The sequence below is a fragment of the Oncorhynchus mykiss genome, chromosome 24 (assembly GCF_057628025.1).
Source record: "Oncorhynchus mykiss isolate SJ-2025 chromosome 24, ASM5762802v1, whole genome shotgun sequence".
In the NCBI taxonomy this organism is placed as follows: domain Eukaryota; kingdom Metazoa; phylum Chordata; class Actinopteri; order Salmoniformes; family Salmonidae; genus Oncorhynchus; species Oncorhynchus mykiss.
In genome coordinates this window covers 6,127,915-6,145,207 of record NC_143045.1, presented here as the reverse complement: position 1 = coordinate 6,145,207, position 17,293 = coordinate 6,127,915, and the positions used below count along the sequence as shown (strand labels likewise).

At 39.9% G+C, this 17,293-nt stretch overlaps 1 long non-coding RNA gene across 10 annotated transcripts; it reads left to right on the top strand.

The window, feature by feature from the left end:
* Positions 1 to 551: 551 nt before the first annotated feature.
* LOC149972347 (uncharacterized) lies at positions 552 to 16,005 on the top strand. 10 transcript variants are annotated; one of them, XR_016491284.1, is made up of 7 exons: positions 552 to 1,286; positions 1,655 to 1,716; positions 4,281 to 4,369; positions 4,642 to 4,829; positions 5,481 to 5,558; positions 7,353 to 7,441; positions 8,261 to 10,136. It is a non-coding gene; the product is annotated as an uncharacterized LOC149972347 (long non-coding RNA). The 10 variants fall into 10 exon arrangements; XR_016491285.1 differs by adding an exon at positions 7,152 to 7,211 and having other exon boundaries at positions 7,353 to 8,340; XR_016491289.1 differs by lacking the exon at positions 8,261 to 10,136 and adding exons at positions 7,152 to 7,211; positions 14,588 to 16,005 and having other exon boundaries at positions 1,655 to 4,829.
* Positions 16,006 to 17,293: the final 1,288 nt, after the last annotated feature.

Below are 17,293 nucleotides of genomic sequence, written 5' to 3'. Positions count from 1 at the left end.
TTCAGGGTTCTCAATGGCTACAATGGCTATAAAAAAATTCCAGAATTCCCACATTTGTGATTTGTCTCCTTTTGTAAGACATTACTAATGCTACAGCTCATCCCACTAGCTACATACATAAACAACAACACTGAATGGCTCAGAGTGGGAGTGAGAGGTTACGTGATTGAATGCCAGCACACGCCACTTATATCAATAAATCACTGTCGTTTTGTGTGGTAATTATTTATTTATTTACTGTTTTATTCACATGTTTTCAAGTTCTGGTGACAAATCATGCATTCTGATTTTTGCATAGATCGTAATGAACACTTTTTATGTGTGTAAAAAAACTTTTTTGAAGGTTGTACTGATTATGATGAGCTAAGCTAATTCCAGCTATGTGTGGAGCCATGTTTATTGACATACAAATCATTCTGTGCATCACGTAAGTCGAACCAAAGATGTTATAATAAAATGAGGTGAGGGAGGGTTCACTCATCTTTCAAGTAAACTTCCTGAAGTGAATAATGGGATGTGAACAATGGTAGATGACAAACCCCCTATACCTCTTAGAGCTCTAGGGGCGCTATTTCATTTTTGGATAAAAAACGTTCCCGTTTTAAGCGCGATATTTTGTCACGAAAAGATGCTCGACTATGCATATTCTTGACAGTTTTGGAAAGAAAACACTCTGAAGTTTCAGAATCTGCAAAGATTTTGTCTGTAAGTGCCCCAGAACTCATTCTACAGGCGAAACCAAGATGATGCATCACCCAGGAATTAGCAGAATTTCTGAAGCTCTGTTTTCCATTCTCTCCTTATATGGCTGTGATTGCGCAAGGAATGAGCCTACACTTTCTGTCGTTCGCCCAAGGTCTTAGCAGCATTGTGACGTATTTGTAGGCATATCATTGGAAGATTGGCCATAAGAGACTACATTTTCCAGAGGTCCGCCCGGTGTCCTTTGTCTAAATTTGTGCGTAATCTTCAGGTGCGGTCATTTTCTCCTGGGATTCAGGAGAGAAAGCATGTATCCAAGAACGATGTATCAATGAAGAGATATGTGAAAAACACCTTGAGGCTTGATTCTAAAAAACGTTTGCCATGTTTTCAGTCGATATTATGGAGTTAATTTGGAAAAAAGTTTGCGTTTTGAGGACTGAATTTATGGATTTTTTTTGGTAGCCAAATGTGATGTATAAAACGGAGCTATTTCTAATACACAAGGAATCTTTTTGGAAAAACTGAGCATCTGCTATCTAACTGAGAGTATCCTCATTGAAAACATCAGAAGTTCTTCAAAGGTAAATGATTTTATTTGAAGGCTTTTATGTTTTTGTTAATGTTGCGTGCTGGATGCTAACGCTAATGCTAACGCTAAATGCTAACGCGAAATGCTAACTCTAGCTAGCTACTTTTACACAAATGATTGTTTTCCTATGGTTGAGAAGCATATTTTGAAAATCTGAGATGACAGTGTTGTTTACAAAAGGCTAAGCTTGAGAGATGGCATATTTATTTCATTTCATTTGCGATTTTCATAAATAGTTAACGTTGTGTTATGCTAATGAGCTTGCTGATAGATTTACACAATCCTGGATACAGGGGTTTTTTCATAGCTAAACGTGACGCAGAAAACGGAGCGATTTGTCCTAAACAAATAATCTTTCAGGAAAAACTGAACATTTGCTATCTGAGAGTCTCCTCATTGAAAACATCTGAAGTTCTTCAAAGGTAAATGATTTTTTTGAATGCTTTTCTGTTTTTTTGTGTAAATGTTGCCAGCTGAATGCTAATGCTAAATGCTACGTTAGCCATCAATACTGTTACACAAATGCTTGTTTTGCAATGGTTGAGAAGCATATTTTGAAAATCTGAGATGACAGTGTTGTTAACAAAAGGCTAAGCTTGAGAGATGGCATATTTATTTCATTTCATTTGCGATTTTCATGAATAGTTAACGTTGCGTTATGGTAATGAGCTTGAGTCTGTATTCACGAACCCGGATCCGGGATGGGGAGATCAGAAAGGTTAACATGCATACTGCAAACAGACCAAACTCATCTTGTCTCCTGTTATTATCTTTGGTTGACATGAAAAAAAAACATGGAGGCGTGCAGAAACTACCCATCGTCAGATTACTTTCGATTTTTAGAAAGTGTTTTACTCAATTATTTAGCTCAATGAGGAGCTCACCTATGATGTGTTGAATTATAAATAGTAATGGCTAATAGCTCATTTACAGTGCCTTGCGAAAGTATTCGGCCCCCTTGAACTTTGCGACCTTTTGCCACATTTCAGGCTTCAAACATAAAGATATAAAACTGTATTTTTTTGTGAAGAATCAACAACAAGTGGGACACAATCATGAAGTGGAACAACATTTATTGGATATTTCAAACTTTTTTAACAAATCAAAAACTGAAAAATTGGGCGTGCAAAATTATTCAGCCCCTTTACTTTCAGTGGAGCAAACTCTCTCCAGAAGTTCAATGAGGATCTCTGAATGATCCAATGTTGACCTAAATGACTAATGATGATAAATACAATCCACCTGTGTGTAATCAAGTCTCCGTATAAATGCACCTGCACTGTGATAGTCTCAGAGGTCCGTTAAAAGCGCAGAGAGCATCATGAAGAACAAGGAACACACCAGGCAGGTCCGAGATACTGTTGTGAAGAAGTTTAAAGCCGGATTTGGATACAAAAAGATTTCCCAAGCTTTAAACATCCCAAGGAGCACTGTGCAAGCGATAATATTGAAATGGAAGGAGTATCAGACCACTGCAAATCTACCAAGACCTGACCGTCCCTCTAAACTTTCAGCTCATACAAGGAGAAGACTGATCAGAGATGCAGCCAAGAGGCCCATGATCACTCTGGATGAACTGCAGATATCTACAGCTGAGGTGGGAGACTCTGTCCATAGGACAACAATCAGTCGTATATTGCACAAATCTGGCCTTTATGGAAGAGTGGCAAGAAGAAAGCCATTTCTTAAAGATATCCATAAAAAGTGTCGTTTAAAGTTTGCCACAAGCCACCTGGGAGACACACCAAACATGTGGAAGAAGGTGCTCTGGTCAGATGAAACCAAAATTGAACTTTTTGGCAACAATGCAAAACGTTATGTTTGGCGAAAAAGCAACACAGCTGAACACACCATCCCCACTGTCAAACATGGTGGTGGCAGCATCATGGTTTGGGCCTGCTTTTCTTCAGCAGGGACAGGGAAGATGGTTAAAATTGATGGGAAGATGGATGGAGCCAAATACAGGACCATTCTGGAAGAAAACCTGATGGAGTCTGCAAAAGACCTGAGACTGGGACGGAGATTTGTCTTCCAACAAGACAATGATCCAAAACATAAGGCAAAATCTACAATGGAATGGTTCAAAAATAAACATATCCAGGTGTTAGAATGGCCAAGTCAAAGTCCAGACCTGAATCCAATCGAGAATCTGTGGAAAGAACTGAAAACTGTTGTTCACAAAAGCTCTCCATCCAACCTCACTGAGCTCGAGCAGTTTTGCAAGGAGGAATGGGAAAAAATGTCAGTCTCTCGATGTGCAAAACTGATAGAGACATACCCCAAGCGACTTACAGCTGTAATCGCAGCAAAAGGTGGCGCTACAAAGTATTAACTTAAGGGGGCTGAATAATTTTGCACGCCCAATTTTTCAGTTTTTGATTTGTTAAAAAAGTTTGAAATATCCAATAAATGTCGTTCCACTTCATGATTGTGTCCCACTTGTTGTTGATTCTTCAAAAAAAAATACAGTTTTATATCTTTATGTTTGAAGCCTGAAATGTGGCAAAAGGTCACAAAGTTCAAGGGGGCCGAATACTTTCGCAAGGCACTGTATATTGTGGTTTCTGTCAGCTGAGAGTTATCTAAATATGACTGCTTGTGTTACATCAATCTTTCTTCAGTTAGCGCTAGGACAAAATGTAGCCTACATTTTCCGGTTTGGATGATTGTGTTATGCTGTAGCTACTTCTGTGAATGCCTAAACATTGCATGCAAAAATAAAATGGTCACATTCAGGACAACTTTGTAAGGACTGTGGTTGTGCAATATGTTTCTGTGGAAAAAAACTGTGTTGCAGCTCAAATGCTGACTCTTGTGTCAGTCGAAACTGGACGTCCTAAATAAGCATTCTAATCACACTGGTTTCAGAGACAACCAAAACGCCTTAGCCAGCCCACAAGAATGGAATTGTCTACCGTATCAAAAGCTTTGGCCAAGTCAATAAAAATAGCCACACAACATTGCTTATATTTGGTTGCTGTGCCAGGCCTGGGCTACGCCCTCTGGAACAGCAGCTCTATGTGAGCCGGGCTCTGCTCCTGCATGGACATCAATGGAGCCAAGCTCAAATTCAAGGTACAGTACAGTTTTGGGTGCATCTCAATAGTCTGAAGTGGCTTATAGTCTGTTCTTGGCTAATGCTGATTTGAATGAACTGGACGGGTGAAAACAAATACCATAATGCTTTCACCTATCTGCTGTTCAGATCAGTGCAAATGAAAGAAAGAAGATAAAGGAAGCCACTCTAGACTATTGAGTTGCACCCGTACAATAGGCTTTGCCTGCCTTGTTAAGAGTCCAGTGTAGGACACAGGGAAGGGTGTGTGTTCAGTGTTTCTTTCCCTCAGTATGACGAGACCAAGGAGTTGCTATCACGGATGACTCCACTGTCTGATGAAGAAACGGAGACGATTAATGACAGATTGGATCTTCTTCAAGAGGTCAAAGGCCAGACTGTATCCTCTCAGACAGTACCATCCCAGGCTGCTTCAGTGGCCCAGAAATCAGGAGCTGACCTAGACTCAGAGCTGGATAGGTTAGCGATAGCATTATCATAATCAAACCAATAACACTCTGTAATACCTCTTGTTATACACTACATGTATTAACATAGTGTTGTCTGAGACTTTTTTTATGTTGTTTTATATTTAATTAAAATCATTTGAACGTAATTAATCTTCCCACGGGCAGTTAAGAAGGCATGGTATAGAGCTCGCCTTCTTGTAGTCCTAAAGAACTGAAATGAGTTACCTATGGTCCATTCAGCCATTCCTATGGGGAAATTATAGGGTTTTGGGATAAACCCAGAAAATAAGGTCTGAGGTTAACGCAGGCTCAGGAGATCTTATATGTTTTGTTCTATGGGATAATATCAGTCAGTTAACATGACCTATATGAATTATGAAGCCTTTGTGCTTTTTATGATTACATAAATGCTTCAAAATTCACAAAAAGTGATGTTGGCTGATGAAGATTATCTCATAGAACAAAACATAATATCTCCTAAGCCTGTAAAATATAATATTAAAAAAAGACAAAATCAACATTCATTTCCCAATAGGCTTTGTCTAATAAACCATGGTGGAGTTAGTGCCTACAAAAAGAAGCCATTTCTATTTCTCTCTACAGTAGTGCTGTAATAACTAGGCTCTACTGTATCTCTCTGTCCTGTGTTTGTATGAACCAGTGATGATTCGCTCACCCACTATTGACCAGGAGATAAGCCAAGCCGCCCTGCCTTTCTACCTCCACAACTGTCTGGAGGGTAAGACACAGTATACACAGTGCCTTGCAGAAGTACTCATGCCCCTTGGCATTTTTCCCATTTTGTTGCATTACAACCTGTAATTTGAATGGATTTGTATTTAAATGTCATGTAATGGACATACACAAAATAGTCCAAATTGGTGAAGTGAAATTTAAAAAAATAATTGTTTCAAAAAAATTATCAAAAATTGAAAAGTGGTGCCTGCATATGTATTCACCCCCTTTCCTATGAAGCCCCTAAATAAGATCTGGTGAAACCAATTACCTTCAGAACTCGCATAATTACTTAAATAAAGTCCACCTGTGTGCAATCTAAGTGTCACATGATCTGTCACATGACCTCAGTATGACATTACCATTTCTGAAAGGGCCCAGAGTCTGCAACACCACTAAGCAAGGGGCACCACCAAGCAAGCGGCACCATGAAGACCAAGGAGCTCTCCAAACAGGTCAAGGACAAAGTTGTGTAGAATTACAGATCAGGGTTGGGTTATAAAAATATCTGAAACGTTTAACAGTCCACGGAGCACCATTAAATCCATTATGTAAAAAAGGAAAGAATATGGCACCACAACAAACCTGCAAATAGAGCGGAGATTGGAGTATCTGTCCATAGTACCACTTTAAGCCATACACTGTAAAGCTGGGCTTTACCGAAGAGTGGCCAGAAAACAGCCATTGCTTAAAGACAAAAATAAGGAAGCACGTCACCCCGAGAACAACATCCCCACAGTGAAGCATGGTGGTGGCAGCATCATGCTGTGATATTTTTCATCGCAGGGACTGGGAAACTGGTCAGAAATGATGGAATGGTGCTAAATACAGGAAGATTATTGAGGGGAAACCTGTTTCAGTCTTCCAGAGACTGGGACAGAGGTTCACCTTCCAGCAGGACAAAGACCCTAAGCATACTGCTAAAGCAACCCTTGAGTGGTTTAAGGGGACACATTTAAATGTCTTGCAATGGCCTAGTCAAAGCCCAGACCTCAATCTAATTGAGAATCTGTGGTATGACTTGAAGATTGCTGTACACCAGCGGAACCCATCCAACTTGACGGAGCTGGAGCAGTTTTGCCTTGAAGAATAGGCAAGAATCCCAGTGGTTAGATGTGCCAAGCTTATAGAGAAATTCCCCAAGAGACTTGCATCTGTAATTGCTGCAAAAGGTGGCTCTACAAAGTACTGACTTTGGGTGGGTGAATAGTTATGCACGCTCAAGTTTTTTGTTTTTTTTGTCTTATTTTTTGTTTGTTTCACAATAACAAATAGTTTGCATCATCATAGTGGTAGGCATGTTGTGGAAATCAAATAATACAAACCCCCCAGAAATCCATTTTAATTCCAGGTTGTAAGGCAACAAAATAGGAAAATTGCAGAGGGGGGTGAATACTTTCGCAATTCACCGTACGTTCTAAATAAGCATTCTAATCACACCAATTTGAGCATACACTGCAGGGACATTTACATTATAGGTAATGTTTACATTTTAGTCATTTAGCAGACACTCTTAATTTTCCAGAGCGACTTACAGTAGTGAGTGCATACATTTTCATACTTTTCTCTCTTGCGGGAATCAACCCTGGCGTGGAAGCACCATGCTCTACCAACTGAGCTGCACAGACCACTGTAGAATGATCACACCTGTGTTTTGGTACGTGTGAAAGGGTTTTAAGCATTGTTGTGGACTTAGACCATCACATTTCTTTATTGGACATTTGCTATTATCAACACTCTTTACTGACTTGTTGAAAGATGTATCCATTTATCCTTCCTTCCCTACATCTATCCCCAGCCTTCATCTCCTTTGAGGACCAAGTGAGGGTGGATCTCAGTCAGAGAGCTGTTGAGGGACTGGTGAGGACAAACACTACTGCCAGTGAGGTGAGATGTCACACATGGTTTAGATGGTAAATATTTATTACCATAGCGGTCCATCTCATAAGAAAAGGGGAATAAGTTCCATCATCAATGTTAATTTACCTTAGTGCAAATTGTCCACCATATTCAAGTAATTTCTCACCCTTTTTGGGTGAGTAATTTGGGTAGAATGTACATTTCTTCACTCATTCATCACGTCTTTACATTGCTTATGCATATTCGTTGGCCTGATTGCGTCCAGACTATCAAATTCCGAACACGATGCCCATCCTGAGAGATTTGAACCTAATGTGAGCACAGTGTAACTTGCTTGGAATGATCAAATGACAGAAGTTGCATTTAAGTGCCATGTATAACCGAGGCTATAGATGCTGCATATCCATTACATTGAGTGTTTTATATAACGTAACTAATGTTTCTTTCTGTGTTAGCGGGGCAGTCAAGAAATGGAACAGAAGAAGCAATAAAACTGGCCTTCTTTAGACTAGTTGAGTATCTGGAGCATCAGCATTTGTGGGTTTGATTACAGGCTCAAAATGCGTACTACTCCTCTCACAGAACAGCGCAAACTGGCCCTAACCAGAATAGAAAGAGGAGTAGGAGGCCCCGGTAAACAACTGACCAAGAGGACAAGTACATTAGTGTCTAGTTTGAGAAACAGACACCTCACAAGTCCTCAACTGGCAGCTTCATTAAATAGTCCTGCTCCCTTCTCACACATCAACTGTCACCACGTCTCAACCTATCCCCAGAAACCATGCATATCTCTTAACTGTCACCCAAATGTCATCTAAATGCTAATCCCCTCCTTCTTTTCCTCAGCAACGGCTGCAGCTTGACGTAAAGATGGCCTATGTCAGTGCTATGATATTTGGACCAGTAAAGAGTTCCTTTCAAAAGAATATGTCTTGTCTCACACTTGTCTTTATTAAATAGCTTTGAAGTTTCCCACCACTCTTCCCTTCTTTCCACATCGCCCTCTAATCCATTTATGAGACTAAGACTCCACTGTAGCAATTCAGGTGAAGCTTCCTCATTTAGAAGCTTCCACAGCCCCTGCCTGCTCTGGGTAACCGATCTTCTCAGCTTCCCATGCAAATTAGCCCCGACTTTAAACGGAGCATGATATTTAAATGAGCACGGTGCAGAAGGGGAGAAAAAAAGGCAGCTGGCTTAGAGCAGAAATGGAGCAGAGAAACAAACACTTCTCATCATCCCAGACTTCTGAAGGGTGAGGGGAGGAAAACCCATAACTTCAGGGTGTTCTCAACATACTCTTCTGGTAGAGAGAATGATACATGCTCTCAGCCAATGACTTTGGTGTTCTCCAGCACAGGACTCGATTCATTACATTTTCATCATTTGTCTTTCATTACTATGTGAACATTCTCCCCAAGTGTTCAGGCTTCCCTACTGGGATGAGTTGGTGAAAGTAATGAATCAACCACCAACACTTCTATGCTTCTTGTTGGAAACACTTGGGACTACGTACATCCTTGACTTTGGTTTATTTACTCCTGAATATTCCAATAACCTACTGCAGAATTTGAACCTCATGGGAAAGCTCCTAAAGTGTAATTGTGTCAAGCAGAAGTAATGGGCACAACAAGTGGTTATGTGGTCACAACAACCATTATTGAATAACTATCTTCAAAGTAATGACTCGGGACGTCGTGTTGTGAAGTGAAAGCTTATTTTAGTAATAAAATGCCGCGTTCTTTCTTTCTACTACCTGTCGCAAGGCATTCTGGTACTTGCAGTCAACAGCGTAATCCAATAACCAATAACCAATAACCAATACAACATAAATATGTATGTAGTTCTCTCTCCGTCACACTAATTCTAATACAATTACATATGTAAATAACTGTAAAGAAAATATTTTTAGAGCTCAAGGAATTAACTAAACATTAACTCTGTAACCCATTAAAAGTTACATCATCCTCCCCCCGATGAACAACTGTGTTCATCTAAATCTCTAAGCAGGATATCAACTGAATAGGTCTTCTCAACAAAGTCCCCGAAGCAGTACGAACTGAACATGACCTAACTTGGACATCTCAGCCTGGAAACAGTTCCTCAATCTTTCCTATTTTCCAGGTTTGTCTGGGTGCAGCACATGGCATGTTGGTCCTTTTTGTTTTCATTTCATTGGAGGAGCATGACTTGTTCCATGGTTCTCTCTCTTTCTGTTGGTTGCATGATCTTGTCATTTGTAGTGCTCTCTCCCTGCTCTGACCCTCCTTCTGTAGGAAACTGACGATCTCAGACACTTTCATTAATCTACTCCCCACTGACGACTACAGTCATGAGCTCTGTCCTCTGGAATCATCTACAGTAAGATTGTGCATAGTAGGTTTCTGACACGACAGTACACCCAGTGATTTCAAGCTCCTAATCTGAATTTCACATTCATCATATAGCTGCCTCGATGCATTTAGGTCACAGGATTTCTTCACAGGAGTGAGATTCAGCAGCTTTGACATGTGAGCACTAATCACAAGATTTTTCCTTCCAAATATGCTCTTGAGCAGAGCAATTGTATCATCATAGTTAGTGTCTGTTAACATCAGTCCTGCTACTGCCTTTGCAGCTGGCCCATTGAGATACGTTTTCAGATAGGTAAACTTCTCTTTATGACACAGTGAATCATTGTTGTGAATAGCAGTCTCATACTGGCTCCAAAACTCCTGCCACATACTGAGATCTCCATATAATTTTTCAATAATCAACTTTGGTAGCCTTACTGATTGTCTCTGTGATCTGCTTGAGTTAGCATCATTCACACGTGCTGGTAGTGGATTGAGGTGCTGTTTTTTCTTCATCACACATTGTGCACGGCTCTTCGGTATGATAACGCTCTCTTTGTAATCCTCTGTGCATGCAATCTCCGCCTCCAATCCGTCCAACGGCGTTAACTGTTCAAATCCACGATCAAGATCAAGCAAGCTGTCCTCCTTAGCTGACAGCAATTCCAACAATGTACTCAAGTGATCGGTATCTGGATTTGACTGGGTTATTTCCACGTCAATCTGATTCAAAATCCGTGTTGTGGCACCTCGAATGATGCCCCGCTTTCGTCTCATTCTTTCTGCTTCATGCCGACGTTCCTCCTCAGCCATTTCAGCCACTTCATCCCTAATGATCTTTCGGCACCAAAAATATTGAATAACTATCGTCAAAGTAATGACTCGGGACGTCGGGTTGTGGAGTACGAGCTTCTTTTAGTAATAATACTTGTTCACGTTACATTTAACATCTTTAGATTCAAAGTCAGAAGTGATTACACTTGTACATAACTGGCGCGTTCTCCTTTTTTCTGCTTCCTGTCGCAAGGCATTCTGGTACTTGCAGTCAATAGCGTAATCCAATACAACATAAATATGTATGTAGTTCCCTCAATCTCATCACACAAATTCTAATACAATTACATATGTAAAGAAAATATCCTTAGATACAGCTCAACAAATTAACTGAACATTAACTTGATAACCCATTTAAAAGTTGCAATAACCCTGATGTATTTCACATGTCATTTTTGAATTATGTAAACTAAATAAACATATGTCTGTATAGGTCCAAAAGGACCTTCTAAAGGTGTGGCATACACTAAAATGTGTGTATTGTACACTGCAGATAGGAGGGTTTAGTTTTGCTGACTTGTCATTGTTAAAAAGCTAGATATCCAGAACATTGAGTACAATCAGTATAAAGAGGTCTCCGGAGGATGCTTCTGTTGAAGTAGTATAGTCATCCATCGAGGAACAGTCGCTGTCTACTGCCTGTTTCCTTCCTCATGTCTCTGTCGCCCTTCCCCACTATCTCAGGGGACGACAAAGCTGGACCAGCCAAAGCGCAGCCAAGCGTCCTCAGTTAAGTGCTGTTAGTGCTGTCAGTGTACCACCACAATACATCACAGACCATGGTTTAAAAAAAAAAAAAGTTTGTTATGGAACACAAATAAATATGCTAGAAGAAAATTCCAATAAGTTATTTTTAACATTGGATGTTTTGATGATCTTGCTAGATATCATGGCCAATTGTACGAATGTCATTTTTTAAGAACTCACCAACATTGTCTCCAGGCACATCCTTGAACACTCATTTTATATAGATCTGTGCCCTGATGGTACCTTTGACTTCTGACTTCTAGTTCTGGGCTGATTTTGTAGCTTGATCAAGTTTCCAATCCCCCATGACTCATTTCACCCCCAAGACACAATATTCTGTTCCTCACTAAAAAGGTCCAGTAGCTTCAATCTACAGTATCACTGTGGCAAAGACCCTGATTTTTGCTGTATTTAAACACACATGTAGGAATACTGACACAATGATTGATGATGTTGTGGTGGACGCAAAACCATACATCTGGACTTTTCTCCCCCTGACTAAAGATATATGCAAACGTGTTGTGGTATCTATACTATTTAGTGATACTTGTCATTTCCCAGGTCACTGATCTCTGAAAAATATGTATGTGCATAGCTGTGTAAAGTATGTGTTAGCTATAATCCTATGTCAAGGGAGTTTGAATCCAAATGACACCACTACTTGGAAAGAAACATTAGAAAATAAGTATTTAAAAATAAATGTTGTAGTGGTACTTTGTCTGACATTATATTCATTCTAACCTTTTCAGAGTTGATTTTAAAACCTGTCTGAGATTTGAGAACATCGGGAAACGTTCATTTATTCTGGGGGCAGCACATGCGCGTCAAAAGCGTCCGTTTCAGCTTTTCTGAGGGAGTGTTGTTGGCCCAGACAGAATGTTGTTTACATGGCTATACCTCTGCCATCTGCTGAGTCGACAAACACAATTCAGCGAGAGAGAGCTTTGTTCTTCCATTCCATCAACTGCAAGCTCTAAACCTCAAGAACCTTTGGACACCTGACAAAGTACAAAAAACATGGCGGTAAAAGGGGCTCTTTGGAAAGAGTGGGCTTGTGAATGGAATCATTCATCAATTAGTTATTAAGACTGGCTCTAAAAGGTATCACCAAGACACTGACAATATGGTTCCAACAGTTCAGCAAAACAATATTCTGTAGTCTAACTATACGTTTTAGAGGCCACATTTCTTAAACTTCCTTTTATATTACACTTCTTGGCACCTCAGCAAGCACAGGCCCCAAACTGAAGTCCAAGTTACAGTTTATAAAGTCCCTGTTTCCTACTTTGTGAGTGTGCGGTGTCTCCCAAGGGATTTGAGCATCTCCTAGCAACAGGCACGCAGCATGACAGTGCAAGTGTTTCCGCTATAGCTAGGGGAAATTCTCTGACACTGTTAGGGAAGCAACGACAGTTTTCAGGGTTGGATAAATATTATATTATTTTGCATATTCACCAAATAATTAAATGTTCATTTTAAGCAGGTCTGCACTGTATCTGAAAGCAACAGACCTTGTATAACCTCTCAATTAAAGTAGTCCCTGGAAATGTTTCTGGCTAAATATTGAAGCACTGCTATGTGGTTTCCCACATTGAGCATTGACTTATTACCTATTCATTAATCAGAGAAAGGATGAGACAGCAGAGAAAGAGGGATTATCTCTTCTTTGAGATTTCATTTCAAAATAAGAAGTAGATCATGCTTAAAATGTGAATGGTGTGTGGTTGCGCGAGCTTCGCGAAATTAACTTCTGCCCGGTATAGTCTGCTGCAGAGGTGGCTCTGAAAAGACAAAAAAAATGGATGCCGACAAATGAAATGAGTGCACTGTCGCCTTGAAATCAGGTACAACATTTTTAACTCCACCAGAATGCAATTATGTTTGATCAATGATAGTGTTTTGTTACTACATTTCATGTGCACATTAAATACAATCTGTTCACACAAGCTTTTCAGGACTTCAGTTAGTGGATGGGGGGAACCAATCTACACATGAAGGGGAGTATGTGGTCTGTTTTGACAGATATGACTAAGGAAGGTGGGTCTGTGGCTGTGGGATTAGGTATTCAGTACTCCTATTGCAGACTCATGACCCTTTGCTTCCTCATTTGGATCTCATTCTGAGAAGTTATAATAGCTATTAGTCTTCTATTTCTGTGGCCAACTGTCTCTGAAGATAATGGCATGCATCACATGAAGTGTTACCTTTGGCTAAAGCTTCAGCCAAGCTCTGGATTTCTATTCAAAGGCAACATCTGCTGTATGACAAAATTATTCCATTCTCCTCAAATCAACAAATGACAAAGGGACAGGATACAAGACCAAATTAGTCTAGTTGTAGGCTCATTACAGGATCATGAAAGGGGATAACATAACCTAAAGTACAGTTTTTTTCATGTCACGATGTATGCTTTCTTGTAGCAGTAACATATTGTGTTGTCAAGGTGTGTGTGCTTGTATGCTAATAACTTAAGTACCTCATATTCATTTTCAACCAAAAGCTACCGGAATCAACAAAACCACACTTCACATGTTAGGGTTGGTAGTTGTTTTGTGCCTGCTTGGTGCCTTTCTCCTCATTCTATTCCCCAGAGGTAAAGAACAGTCATTACTGAGTCCAATCATATCTCAGCTGCTCCCCATTATTACTGCCAAGACACAAGCACCTATTTATTTATGAGGCGTGAAGCACTTGCATGATGGGAATCAGGCATCACCGTTCAAAATGATACTAGTCAGCAAGGCCGTAGCAGTAGCCATTACTCATACGTATGTACCATGCACAGAGCCTCCTCAGGTGCTTTACGACATGCCCTTAAGGCAAGATCCCCATCAGTGATCTGTAAGAACAGCCAAAGTAAAGAGCATAGAGTTGCATTAAATCTCACTTAGAAGGATCAAAAGGAACCCTGGATAGGCTCTAATTGGTCCTCCACTTAACTATCTGTAGTGGATTTTTAAGAAGATGAAAAGAATGTGAGGGCCAGAGCCAAACATCCCATGGCTCAGTTTTCTGAGATCTTAATCATAATTATTGACCATGTGCTGTGCAGTTTCGTTGAATGGTTTGAGCAATATGTGGGGTCCTGTACCACCCATATAGCATCCCTTTTTTGCTAGATATGAAGTTGATGAGTCTTTGCTTATTTGAGAAAACCCTACGTCACTTTTCACCTTTTTTTCAAAAAATGTTGAAGAGGAGATGTGGACTTTGAAAGTCGTCTATCTTGGCCTGAATTTTATTTTGCTGCTGTTTTTAGGACGTTTAACAAAGGACAGCAGCCACCTCCCTCCAGTCATGTGGAATGGATCCAGATCGCCTTCCTCAAAGATAAATGGAGGTCAAAAAGAAGGGGAGGGCAAAACAAATTGACACACATGAAAAACATAGCCTTGGAAATGAAGCTTCTGAAGTTATTTGATCCTATTCTTACTCTGGGCAAAATGCTTACTTTCAGTTCATAATTTATTCATTATAATTAGCCTAATTGTCTTGGGTGACCTTGATGATGTGCTAGTCGATAACAATGCTCTCTAATCACATTCATTTGCAACTAGTGGGGATTACGTATAAATATCCATTGTTTTGCATAGCTCACATCACTTACATAATGTAGGTATAACCTCAAGCTGTAGACATTTTAACTTTCGGCCTCCATTATATAATACCTCCTTTCCTGCTAGTTACAGTACGTGCCATTTTTTTTTTGTTACGACAAAAAGTTTCTGCTCAATCAATCCATCATCTGGGGCCCAGGGCTACAGCCTACACACTGCAGTACTTAATTGAAAGCAATTGAAGCTTCTCAGTGTTAAGACCAAACCAATGTGCTGTGAAGATCAGTACAAGTCAAGAAAAGAGAAAGACATACAGTTAAAGTCAGAAGTTTACATACACCTTAGCCAACTACATTTCAACTCAGTTTTTCCACAAATCCTGATATTTAGTCCTAGTTCTTATATTCCCTGTCTTAGGTCAGTTAGGATCACCACTTAACTTTAATAATGTGAAATGTCAGAATAAAAGTAGAGAGAATTATTTATTTGGGCTTTTATTTCTTTCGTCACATTCCTAGTAGGTCAGAAGTTTACATATACTCAAATAGTATTTGGTAGCATTGCCTTAAAATTGTTTAATGTTGGCCAAACATGTCGGGTAACCTTCCACAAGCTTGAATGAATTTTGGCCCATTCCTTCTGACAGAGCTGGTGTAACTGAGTCAGGTTTGTAGGCCTCCTTGCTCGCACATGCTTTTTCAGTTCTGCCCACAAATGTTATATAGGATTGAGGTCAGGGCTTTGTGATGGCCAATACCTTGACTTTGTTGTCCTTAAGACATTTTGCCACAACTTTGTAAGTATGCTTGGGGTCATTGTCCATTTGGAAGACCCATTTGCGACCAAGTTTTAACTGATGTCTTGGGATGTTGCTTTAATATATCCACATAATGTTCCTCATGATGATGCCATCTATTTTGTGAAGTGCACCAGTCCCTCCTGCAGTAAAGTAGCCCCACAACATGATGCTGCCACGCCCATTCTTCACGGTTGGGATGGTGTTCTTCGGCTTGCAAGCCTCCCCCTTGTTTGGCCATAATGATGGTCATTATGGCCAAATAGTTATGTTTCTGAATTGTGATACAGTGAATTATAAGTGAAATAAACTGTCTGTAAACAATTGCTGGAAAAATGACTTGTGTCACGCACAAAGTAGATGTCCTAACCAACTTGCCAAAATATAGTTTGTTAACAAGACATTTATGGAGTGGTTGAAGAACGAGTTTTAATGACTCCAACCTAAGTGTTTTTACACTTCCAACTTCAACTGTTATAGTGGAGATTATGTGGTTTTGGGATAATTTTCCATATTTCATCTCATTTAAGCCCATATAATATGATTGTCCCTGAACCATTTTCATTTACTGCCTCACAACTGATTCTTATTTCTTATTATTTCTTTAGACAATCATAATTTTTTTAGACAATTAATTATATTGTGAATTGCTGGTTAAGACACAGAAACCCTAGGCTAAACCAGTTTGTCAACAACAACAACAAGATAAACAAGTATGTTAAATTTCAATATGAGAGTGCCTGGGAGTGCAACCTATTGCAGTGGATCCCCTCGGTCTTCCACTTTGTCCTACATTTCTCGGAATGCAGAGGATCCTGTGCTGTTACCCCCCTGGGAGAGAGAGAGAGAGAGCTCCATTATGAGGCTAGACATGCCAATAGACTGACTGCATAACACACACAGACAATAATGAAACACCAGCTACTTGGAGAAATTATGGGCAAATCAGTGTTTAATTCAAGGATTGATAAATAAGGTTTGCGCAGCAAGCTTGGAATTAGAGTGGCATATAAATTAGCTTCTAAATAACCTTCTTAGTTCTTACCGGCACTTATTTTGTCAGTCGGCATAACAATCAAGAGAAAAACTCACCAGAAAATGACATGAAGGCTGTGAGCCCTGGAATACCAATGTAAATGATGCAGACAGATAAACATCACCCTGAACCTCAATTATCATGCAATGTGGCCTATGTTATACCCATTTGGTAGGGATACACACAAGTGTATGTGTATGCTATGTCTGTACTTCTTTGTTACTGCTGGATTTGCTCTGTCCCATCAGTGTGTGTGTGTGCGTGTGCGTGTGTGTGTGCGTGTGCGTGTGTGTGCATACGTCTCTGTGGTCTGTAGTGGCTTGCTGAAATTTAAAGGGATAGTTCACCAAAATTACAACATTACACATTTGTTTGCTTGCCCAGTCTACTGCCAAGGTATGACAGCAATCCTTGATTTGGTTTAGTTTCACTTTCAACGTTTCCACATGCTAACGTTTAAGCATCTGTGGCACAAATCCCATTCAAGTCATAGGCCCGAAAGTAGCATTTTTCACACAGAATTTCCAAATCATCCAAAAGTATCTAAATTGATTGTGAAGCTCAACAGAGTCACTT